Below are 12,037 nucleotides of genomic sequence, written 5' to 3'. Positions count from 1 at the left end.
TCTTGTTGTCTTTAATTTTTGACAGCTTTCTTATAACATAATGTGCCTTGGAGAATATCACTTAAGTTGAGATTGTTTGGTGACCTACAAGCTTCATGAATTTGAATATCCAAATTCTTCCCCAGATTTGGGACATTCTCTGCCATTATTTCTTTAAATAAACTTTCTTTCTTCCTCTACCTCTCTTCTTCTTCTAGGACTCCAATAGTTCATAGATTGTTTCTTTTTAATTTTGGTCAATTTCTGCTCTTAGCATAATAGTAGCTAGTCATTTCCCCACCCTAGCCCTCTCAGGCATTCATACTTGTGTTCCAGGAACAACCTGCACTCAAGTTGCAGGAGCCAGGGCTGGCAAAAAAGATTGTCTTCCAAATATCAGGAATCTATGCTTTGCTTGCTGATTGATGTTTTTGATCACAAAGGTGCAAAGTAGGCAGCCATTTTTGTTTCAGCCCTTCCCCCTGAATTAAATAACTTCTAGGGGATATGCAGGGCCAGTGCCTGTTTTCTTCTCTTCATTTTTCTCTTTTCCCCCTTTTAGGATCCAGACATTAAAGGCTAGGACATTCAAAAATAATTGCATCTATGGAAGAAATGAGAAAGTGACTGTGCATGCCCAGTAAAAGGCACAGGCTGAAAACAGACATGAGAAGACCTTATGTTTATACATCAGGCTAATTCCTAACATAAAAATAATCTGCAACAAACACAAGACAAAACAAAACAATAAACAAAAACAATTTCTTATAAACCACCAAACCCTAGGAAGGGAGAGAACCTGATTTGCATTTACAACATGATTAGATTCAAATGTCCAGCTGTCAACAAAATTCACAAAAGAAACAGAGAAGTATGGCTCATTCAAAATAAGTAATCAGAAACTGTCACTGAAACAGACTCGTAAATCTGGTGGCAGATTTACGAGATAAAGACTTTTAAAAAGTCTTAAAGATGCTCAAAGAACTAAGAGAGGATGCGGAGAAGCCAAGACAACTATGTGTTAAAAAAAAAAAAAAAGGAAATATCACTAGATGGAAAGCTTAAAAACAAAAAGAAATTCTGCAGCAGAAAAGTACAACAATTGAAATTTAATATTTGCTTGAGAGAGGCAAAGATAAATTTGGATAGGCAGAAGAAATAATCAGCAAAACTGAAGACAGGACAATGAAAATTATTAGAGGAACAGAAAGAAAAAAGACTGAAAAGTGAACAGAGCCTTCCTGACTACCATCTAGCAGAACATTATCCACACTGTAGGAGTCTCACATGGAAAAGAGAGCAAGAAAGAAGAGACAGTATTTGAAGAAAAAAATGGCTGAAAACTTTCCAAATTTGATGAAAGACATAAACATTCAAGAAGCTCAATGAACTCCAAGTAAGATTAACTCAAAGAAACTCATACCAAGACACATTATAATCAAACTTTCAAAAGACAACCTTGAAAGCACCAAGAGAGAAGTGATTCATCATATATAAGGGATACTCAATAATACTGTCAGCAGATTTCTCATCAGAAATGTTGGGAGGCCAGAGGTAGACCAACATATTCTAAATGTTAAAAGAAAAAAACGATGACCAAAAATTTTACATCCAGCATAAATATCCTTTAAAAGTGAGTGAGAAATCAAGGCATTCTGAAATAAACAAAAATTGAGTTTGTTACCACTAAATCCTCCCTAAAAGAAATACTCAAGTGAGTTGCTATATGAAATGATACTCAACAGTAACTTGAGGTGATATAAAGAAATACAGAATTAATAAAGGCAAACAGATGTACAATGATAAAACCTGATATTACTGTAATAATGGTTGACAACTCCACATTTTGTTTTCCACAATGTAAGAGACTGATATATCTTTTAAAAACAATTATTAGTTCAAAAGTAATACTGTAACTATGTAATACTAAGTAATACTGTAACTATGGTTTGTAACTCCACATTTGGTTTTCTACTTAAGAAGCTGATGCATTTATATTATTAGTTTATATTTGGGGGCACATAATGTATAAAGATGGGGCTTCCCTGGTGGCTCAGAGGTTAAACGTCTGCCTCCAATGCGGGAGATCGGGGTTCGATCCCTGGGTTGGGAAGATCCCCTGGAGAAGGAAATGGTAACCCACTCCAGTATTCTTGCCTGGAGAATCCCATGGACAGAGAAGCCTGGTAGGCTACAGTCCACGGGGTCGCAGAGTCAGACACGACTAAGCAACTTCACACAATGTATAAAGTTGTAATTTTATGACATCAACAATCAAAAGGGGTGGAAATAGAGCTATTAAAAGAGCAGAGATTTTCTGTTGTTGAAATTCAGATGGTATAAATTCAAATAAGAATGTTATACCTTCAGAATGTTAAATGGAATTTTCATGGCATCCAAAAGAAAATAGCTGTAGAATATATTCAAAAGGAAAAGGGAAATGAATTTAAACATTTCACTACAAAAAATCAACTAAATGCTAAAGAAGACAGTAATGCAGGAAATAATGAATAAAAAGTTATATGGCATAGATGAAACAAATAGAAAGTGACAAGAGAAGTCCTTCTGCATCACTAATTGCAGGCATATCTCATTTTGTTACACTTGACACATATTGTACTTTTTTTAAACTGAAGTTTGTTGGTAACTCTGCATAGCACAAGTCTGTCAGTGTATTATATTCCCAGGAGCATATGCTCATACTTTGTGTCTCAATGTCACATTTCAGTAATTCTCACAATATTTCAAACTTTTTCATTTTTATTTGTTACGGTAATCTGTGATCAGTGATCTATGATGTTACCATTGCAAAAAGATTAACTTTCCAAAAGATTCATAAGATGGTTAGCATTGTTTAACAATAAAGTAGAAACAGATTAAACTCCCCAATCAAAAGACAGAGATTGGTAGAATGGATTTTAAAAATGATCCAACCATATGCGCTCTACAATACTCACTTTAGACCCAAAGACAGAAAGACTGAAAGTAAAAGGATGGCAAAAGGCATGCAATACAAATAATAACCGAAAGAAAGCATGACAAAATAACTTTAAATCAAGAAAAGTTTTAAGAGACAAAGAAGGGCATTATGTGTTAATAATTACACATTAAGACAAGATCCAATAGAGCATGAAGATACAACAATCATTACTGTATTCACTATACTTATATAGCTAATAACAGGCCATCAAAATACATAAAGAAAAAATTGACAAAGTTAAAGGGAGAAATAGTTCTACAACAATAGTGAAAACTGCAATACCCTATACTCATAATAATATTAACAGAACAACCAAAAAGAAGTTAAGAAAATAGAGGACTTCAACAGCACAATAAACCAACTAGATCTAACAGACATATACAGAATATTCTACCCAACAAGAGCATATACATTCTTCTCAAGTGCACATGGGACACTTTCCAGGACAGAATATATCTTAAGTCACAAATTAAGTCACAAGGGAGGTAAATAGATAGTATGCAGTGTATCTTCTCCAATCACAATAGAATGAAATTAAAAAATCAGTAATAGGATTAAATTGGAATATCCACAAATTTGTGGAAATTAAACAGCACATTCTTAAACAATGGACCAAAGGTTAAATCACAAGAGAAATTAGAAAATACTTAGAGTCAAATGAAACTAAAATACAGCATATCAGAACTTACAGAACACAGTGAAAGCCAGACAAAGGGAGAATTTTATAGCCCAAAATGCTTACATTCAAAACAAGGAAGATTTCAAATCCACAATCTAACTTTACAACCTAAAACACTATAAATCTTAAGAACAAACTAAACCCAAGCTAGCAGAAGAAACAAAATAACAGAGTGCAGCAGCGACAGAGAACAGAAAAATAATAATAGAAAGTAATGAAAACAAATCAACAAACCTTTAGCTAGATGAACTGAGAAAAAAAAAAAAAAAGAGAGAGAGAAGATTCAAATTACCAAAATCAGAAAAGGAATAAAGGAATAAAAAAGGACTGTAAGAGAGTACCATAAGCAACTGTATACCAACAAATTGGATAACTTAGATGAACAAATTCCTAGAAACATAAAACCTTCAAAGACTAAATCACAAAGAAATGTAAAATCTGAGAAAATCTGTAACTAGTAAGGAGAAATTAAAAAAAAAAATCCCAACAAAGAAAGCCCCAGATCTAATGATTTCACTGGTGAATTCTATCAAACACATAAAAGAACTAATACTAACCCTTTCACACTTTTCCAAAAGATTAAAGATGAGGCAACACTTCCTAACTCATTCTATGAGAGGCCAGCATTATCCTGATACCAATGTTAAGCAACAACACTACAAGAAAAAACCAAACTATATACCAATATACCTTATGAACACTGATGCAAAAATCTTCAGCAAGACACTTCCAAACCAAATTCAACAACATACTAAAATGATCGTATACCATGACCAAGTGAGATTTATTCTTGGAATGCAAGGATGGTTGAAAATATGAAACTGATCAATGTAATATACTACATTAATCCCATGAAGGGGGGAAAAAAAAACCCACATGATCACCTCAACAAATACAGAAAAAGCATTTGACAAAACTCAACACATTTTCATGATAAAAACACTGAATAAACTAGGAGTAGGAGGAAATTACCTCAACATAATAAAAGCTATATATGAAAAACATACAGAGAACATCATGCATGATAGTGAAAGACTAAGATTGTACACCAAAGATCAGGGAAAAAACAAAGTTGTTCACTTTTGCCACTTCTTTCAAACATAGCACTGGAAGTCCTAGCGAAAGCAATTAGGAAAGAAAAGGAAATAAAAGGCATTCAAAATGGAAAGGAAGAAATAAAACTGTCTCTATCTGCTGATGGTGCTCTATGTAGAAAACTCTAAATATGATAACAGAAAAGTTAAAGATAATGAATTCATCAAAAAGGCAGGCTAAAAAGTAAACACACAAAAATTAATAGCATTTCTAAACACTAAAAAAGGAACAATCTGAAAAGGAAATCATGAAAACAATTCCATTTACAATAGCATCAAAAAAGAAAAAAATGTTTAGGAATTAGCTTAACCAAGAAGGCGAGAGATTTACACAATAAAAACTATAATAATATTGCTGAAAGAAGTTAAAGAAGACATAAATAAATGGAAACACATCTCATGTTCATGGATTAGAAGTTTTAATAGTGTCAATAATACCCATGATCTACAATAGAATTCCTGTCAATATCTTGATTTCTTTAGAAAAACTCATCCTAAAATTTATACGGAATCTCAAGCAACTCCAAATAGCCAAAACAATCTTGAAACAGAACATAGATAAAATACTTACACATTTCAAAAACCTGCTCTTTTGTGATCCCAGGGACTGTAGTCCGACAGGCTCCTCTGTTCATGGGATTTTCCAGAAAAGAATACTGGAGTGGGTTGCCATTCCCTTCACCAGGGGATCTTCCCGACCCAGGGATTGAACCCAGGTCTCCTGCATTGGAGGCAGATTCTTTACCGTCTGAGCCACCAGTTCAGCTCAGTTCAGTTGCTCAGTCACATCCGACTCTTTGCAGCCCCATGAAATGCAGCACGCCAGGCCTCCCTCTCCATCGCCAACTCCCAGAGTTCACCCAAACTCTTGTCCGAGTCAGTGATGCCATCCAGCCATCTCATCCTCTGTCGTCCCCTTCTCCTCCTGCCCCCAATCCCTCCCAGCATCAGAGTCTTTTCCAATGAGTCAACTCTTCGCATGAGGTGGCCGAAGTATTGGAGTTTCAGCTTTAGCATCTCTCCTTCCAAAGAACACCCAGGACTGATCTCCTTTAGAATGGACTGGTTGGATCTCCTTGCAGTCCAAGGGACTATCAAGAGTCTTCTCCAACACCACACTTCAAAAGCATCAATTCTTCGGCACTCAGCTTTCTTCACAGTCCAACTTTCACATCCATACATGACCACTGGAAAAACCATAGCGTTGACTAGACGGACCTTTGTTGGCAAAGTAATGTCTCTGCTTTTGAATATGCTATCTAGGTTGGTCATAACTTTCCTTCCAAGGGAAGACCCCCAAACCTGCTACAAAGCTACAGTAATCAAGAGTGTTCATAGTAGCAGACATACAGACATATACACCCAACTAGATAGACTCGAGCCCCCAGAAATTAAACACATATATGGTCAAAATTTTGACAAGAGTGCAGAGACTGTTCCGTGGGGAAGGAACAGCGTTTCTAATAAATGGGACTGAGAGAACTGAATGAACACACGCAAAAGAAAAAAGTTGGACCCTCCTAACACTGTATGCAAATATTAACTCAAAGTGGATCAAAGGCCTAAATATAACACCTAAAACTATAAAATTCTTAAAAGGAAAAATAGGATAGATCTTCATGACACTGGATTTGGCAATGATTTCTTTAATATGACACCAAAGGCAAAGGCAAAATAAAAAGTAGACAAATTGGACTTCATAAATATTTTTAAATGTGTACACAGAATATTAAGAGTAAAAAGGTAACCCACAATATAGGATAAAATATTTGTAAGTCATATATCTGATAAAGGGTTTATACAACCAATATATACAGAACTAGAACTCAGGGACAGGGGAAAAAAAAAAAAAAAAGAAACGACCAAATTATAGCATGAACAAAGGGCCTGGATAAAGATTTCTTCAAAGATTTACAAATGGCCAGTAAGTTCAGGAAAAGATCCTCAAAGTCACTAATCATTTGGGAAATGCAAATCAAAACTACAATGAGATACCACCTCACACTGATAAGGATGGCTACTATCAAAGAAAAAAAAAGTTTTGATTTGGGTATAAAAAACTAGAATATTTATGAACCTAAATGTCTAGAACCCCAAAGATTTGGTTCAGACAGGAGCTGCAACTTAAAAGATTCTGGACAGTTTGATTTCAAGTCTTTTTTACACAGAACAACGTTAATAACACTGCTCAAGATAAGGAGTCAGGACCAAACCTGAAGCCTCTTGAACACATACCTACTTTAGAGGGAGACAGAAGGATTTTAAAAGATTGTATTCAACTGAATTTAATTACCATAAAACTTTTCATAATACCTACTTGCAATCAGAAAGAAGTATAATAATGTGAGCTTCTGAGGACTTGTATTCAACTGAGAACATGAAAGATCAGACATAAGGTGAATGCAGTAATTGGCACAGTAGTGCAGTAACAGCAATGAAAGAATTACTTAAGTGCGTGAGTCAGAAGGCCATACAGAGCCAGTGAGCTCCTCCATAATACCATCATTATATCACCATAACATCATAACAGTAAAATAAAACACAGTAACAGTGCAATGAAGAGAAAAGACTTCTGAACAAATCTTACTGACCTGTGGTATTTAAATATTATACATAGGAAATGACTGCGGCACAGTATTCTGCACTCCAAACGGCAGAACTCTCGTTATATCCATAAATCAACTAGATGCCTCTCTGTGAAATAATGTTTTAAACACATTTTCATATACCTTATTTTCAAAACCATCCTTTAAGGTAAGCCGACATGGCAAAGACAGTTATGTATCCTCTAACACAAACTGTTCTCTTCCTTAGTAATATAACCCCCAAAATACCAGCTGCTCAAAATGAAGACCATAACAAGCTAATGTTTCATTAATTTGTTATTCATATTTTTATAAAATAAAATCATTTTTCCTTAGGTTTAGACCTCATGTAATCTTCCCAGCTGTATACTTCAACATTTTTAAGCTGAATCATTTCCCAAGCATACTATTAGTCCTTTGAGCTTTTCCTGTCACTTACACAGGTTTTCATAATACCAAATGTCCTCTGCAAATTTAATCAAGATGTTATGTACTTCTTCTCACATCTCATTAAGATGTCAATGTAACAATGTTGCTTATCAGCCACTGTAGCCTATTCCTTTCACTTCATATTATCCTCAAGAAAGGTTTTAGTCTACAGTCTATTTTACTGAGACAGACTGAATTTTTACATCAAACTTCATATGGTTACACAAAATATTTCTAAAAATACAAATATTCATTATCAACTTTATTCTCTTTACTAATACATTCTAGAGGGATAAAAATGCATCTAAAGTTACTTTATTCAGCAGGAGAGACCCCTTTTCTCCCCCATACCAAACCACAATCCTACCATATGAATTGCTTATTTTTATCCCAATTAAATCTTAATCCTCTTTACTAAGTGTAGTAAAAAAAAAACACAACAACAACAATAGTTTTCAACTTCAATTCAGTGTGCCATATAACTTTGTATTGTCATGGATTAATAGACAGCCATGTAAACAAAGCTGTACTGATTTTCAAACTAGATGCATTTGGATTGTGTATTTCAATATGGATCACTACCTTCCCAACTAATCCCATACCTAGACTGAGCTTAGAGGATTTTTATTGTCAGATTCTTATTCACCATCTCTTGTAAATACCAAAGTTGTGATAAACCAAGGACAAGCCTACACACAAACTCCCTAAAGAGACATACCCTGGTAGCTCAGCTGGTAAAGAATCCGCCTGCAGTGCAGGAGACCTGGGTTCTATCCCTGAGCTAGGAAGATACCCTAGAGGAAGGCATGGCAACCCACTCCAGTATTCTTGCCTGGAAAATCCCCACGGACAAAGGAGCCTGACAGGCTGCAGTCCATGGGGTCGCAAAGAGTCGAACATGACTGAGCAACTAAGCACAACACAAAAAGTCTTGTGTATTCTTTAAATAAATATATTATAGGAATTTACACATTATAAATTCCTACAGAAAAAGTGACTGCGTATATACCATGTACAGTGATTTTTGAGAAGCAGAACCAAAAATTAGGCCCAAATAACTGAATCATTACATAATAGCATAAAGTGTTCCTCTTTTAAGTGCTTTTCAGAACAAAAGCGAGGCACTCCTTTATTTGGGGTTCCTCAGATGGGCAAATGTATTTGACTTGTGTGCTCAGTTGCATCCAACTCTTTGAAGTCCCATGGACTGTAGCCCATGAGGCTCCTCTGCCAGGGCGTTTTCTAGACAAGAATACTGGAGTGGAGTGCCATTTCCTACTCCAGGGGATCTTCCCAACCCAAGGATGGAAACTGAATTTCTTGCATCTCCTGCATTGGCTGGCAGAATCTTTACCACTAGCGCCACCTGGGAAGCCCATATTTATAACTTAGAGGTAAGCAAAAGTTTCTTAAGACATAGAAAACAATAACTGTAAAACAGAATTCTGGGAAATTAGTTTTTTGAAATTTAAAATGTGTGCCCATTAAATGACATCATTATAAAAATGACATCATTATATAGGCAGTCCAGAGTCCCCACAAAAATATGTACAAAACACCTACTTAACAAAGAATGGATACCCAAGATACATGAAGAACAACTTAATAATAAAAAGATAAATTAAATAAAATATGAGCAAAACATCCAAAGGAACACTTTACAGAGCAAGATATACAAATGGCCAGTAAGTACACACAAAAAAGGGCTCTACATCACATTAATCATTAAGGGAATGAAAATTAAAACCCATAAAAACTATAAACCACTCATTGGAAATGAACAAAATTAAAATGCTTGACAACACTAATCCTGTGTAAGACTGTAGATCAACTGGAACGCTCATACATTGTTGTGAAGTGTAAAATGGTACAACTACTTTGGAAAAGACGTCCAGTAGTTGCCTTTTTTTAATAAAACATAATTCTACTCCAAGGTATTTGTTCAACAAAAATAAAAACACATGTTCCCCAAAAGATTTGTACAAAAAAAATGTTCACAGTAGCTTATTCAGAACATCCCAAACTAGAAATAGCCTTGATGGGCATCAATAGGATAAACAAACTGTGACATAGTCATATAGTACAATGCTATAAATAATTAAAGAGGAATGTACTACTGATAAATGCAACAAGATGAATGAATTTCAAAAACATTATGCTGTTTGAAAGATGTGTTATGCCAAAGAGAATATACTGCATGATTTTATTTCTATTCAGTTGTGGGGAGGGGGCTTAACTAGAAATGAACTTCCTGAGGCACTGGTAATGATAGGAGTTTAGACTGTATCAGTTGCATGCATTTGCCAACTCTTTAAATATATGCTTTCACTGTATGCGAATTTTAACTTAAAAAGGAACAAACTGTAAAAACAAGAAAAATCCTATCAAAGAAATATGTCTGTTAAAAACAAGTGTGCAATTGTACTAAACAAAAAAAATAAATTCAATAATTTTGGGGAAAAATACATTATCTCAGTTAACTAAGTGAAGAAACAGAATGACCCTTGCATTTAACACAGATGTCTGCCTGACTTATTCCCCCACTTCCTCTCCAGTAAAATACAATTTTAACAGAAAGGCCTTTCTAACTCCTACTTAACAAGTACCCCCAGCTCTCTCACTTTCTGTCCTTGGGTCCTGCTGAATATATATTCATAACCTTTAGTATTACCACAAGAACATATCTGTTTGCTATGTCTCACCACCGGTAAAATGTAAACAACAAGAAAGCAGAGGGGGGAGAGATGGTATTCTTGAACATGTTATTCCACTTCTAATGTATCACTCATTTGCGATCAACTTGTGATTTGTGGTAGATTTTAACAGAATGATGTACACCTTAAAGGAATAGACAAAAAAAAAATACACCAAACAGGGAAAGCCTCTCCCTCTTCTCTCCACATTTTGCTTTCTGCCTACAGGAAAGCTGGAATTTCCCTGAAATCCATTCACTCCACATTATCTGTGGAGTCCCTCTCCAACCATTACACCCTCACCAAGGAAGAGTGACTAATCTGATAAATCAAGAGTTTGATATTAATTTGGCCTTATTTTACTAGAGGGTGAGATCACTGAGTTAAGCCAGCCCATGTTCTTTCCAGTTTCTTGCCTCCTCTTATTTAAGAAAACCTACCAGATCTTAATTTTCTCAGTGCTACCTATCTGCCTGTGTGAAGCAGGTCCACAGGCTACATTCATGCTATATGTTGGGTAAGGAATGTAACAATCTGCTTTGCAAATCCAGTCAAGTCTCTGCAGGCAGCATGAAGAGGGAGGTTTCAGGCCTAAGCCATGTCCTCCAGTAGAGCTCTTAAAAATCTTGAATTAAAGGTTATGGATACTTGCAAAGATTAATAAAGTTTGTATATCTCATGCAGACAGTAACATCTAGATATATATCAAATCAACCAAAAGGCCACAGGAGCTATAAACTCCTATATCAAGAAAAATAGAAAAAAACATAATAATAATATAATACTTCATTGGTACAGTTAAACCCAAACTTCAAAACTAAGCCAGTAATTAGCAACATTTTAATTCTGAAAAGTTTTTAACTATAAAACTATCAAATATAATATAGAACCCCTTAAATATTTAATGACTTTTGTCAGAATATTAAAAAATTAACTTCTGATAATTCCAAAGCTATCAAAGGTCCTCCCCCCTCAAAAAAACCTTTCTTAGCAAGTAAAAGTATAGTACCTGCTAGTGTTTTTTTTTTTTTATTTTAAAAACCAAGACTTCCAAATTGAATATGATTTGAATATTTCTATGTCATCCAAAAATGCCTGATACATACTAACTCTATGCAGGCTCATGGTCTTAGCAGAAGAAATCATGTCAGTCACAGAGTTTTTAAAATTATAACTGGAATTTTAAACTATAAAATAAAGAAAGTTTAACATTATTTAATAACTTTTCTACTTATTATTATATCATTATAATTATTTTTGCCAATAAGGTACAAAATGTAACGTCATCATTCTTTACTCAAGTAGACTACCACCATACAAGATTTTAGTTTGTTTCTTCTTAATTAGCCGGTTGCTGTCAAATGCCCCAGGACAATTCGCATTAGAGCTGAGTATTTACACGTAAGGGTAACTAGTTTTAATGTAAAATAAGATTAGTAATATATGAACATGTACATTAAAACATAACAAACATAGGTAAAACTAGTAAGAGACATTCAGCTAGAAAACTGAGAAGTACTCATAAGGAAGGAAACATTAGGGTAAATTTTTTAAATTTAAATAATCCTCAAGAATATACGAAATGCTCCAAAGAATTT

The sequence above is a fragment of the Capricornis sumatraensis genome, chromosome 6 (assembly GCF_032405125.1).
Source record: "Capricornis sumatraensis isolate serow.1 chromosome 6, serow.2, whole genome shotgun sequence".
NCBI lineage: Eukaryota > Metazoa > Chordata > Mammalia > Artiodactyla > Bovidae > Capricornis > Capricornis sumatraensis.
Note: the sequence above shows the minus strand (reverse complement) of the source record.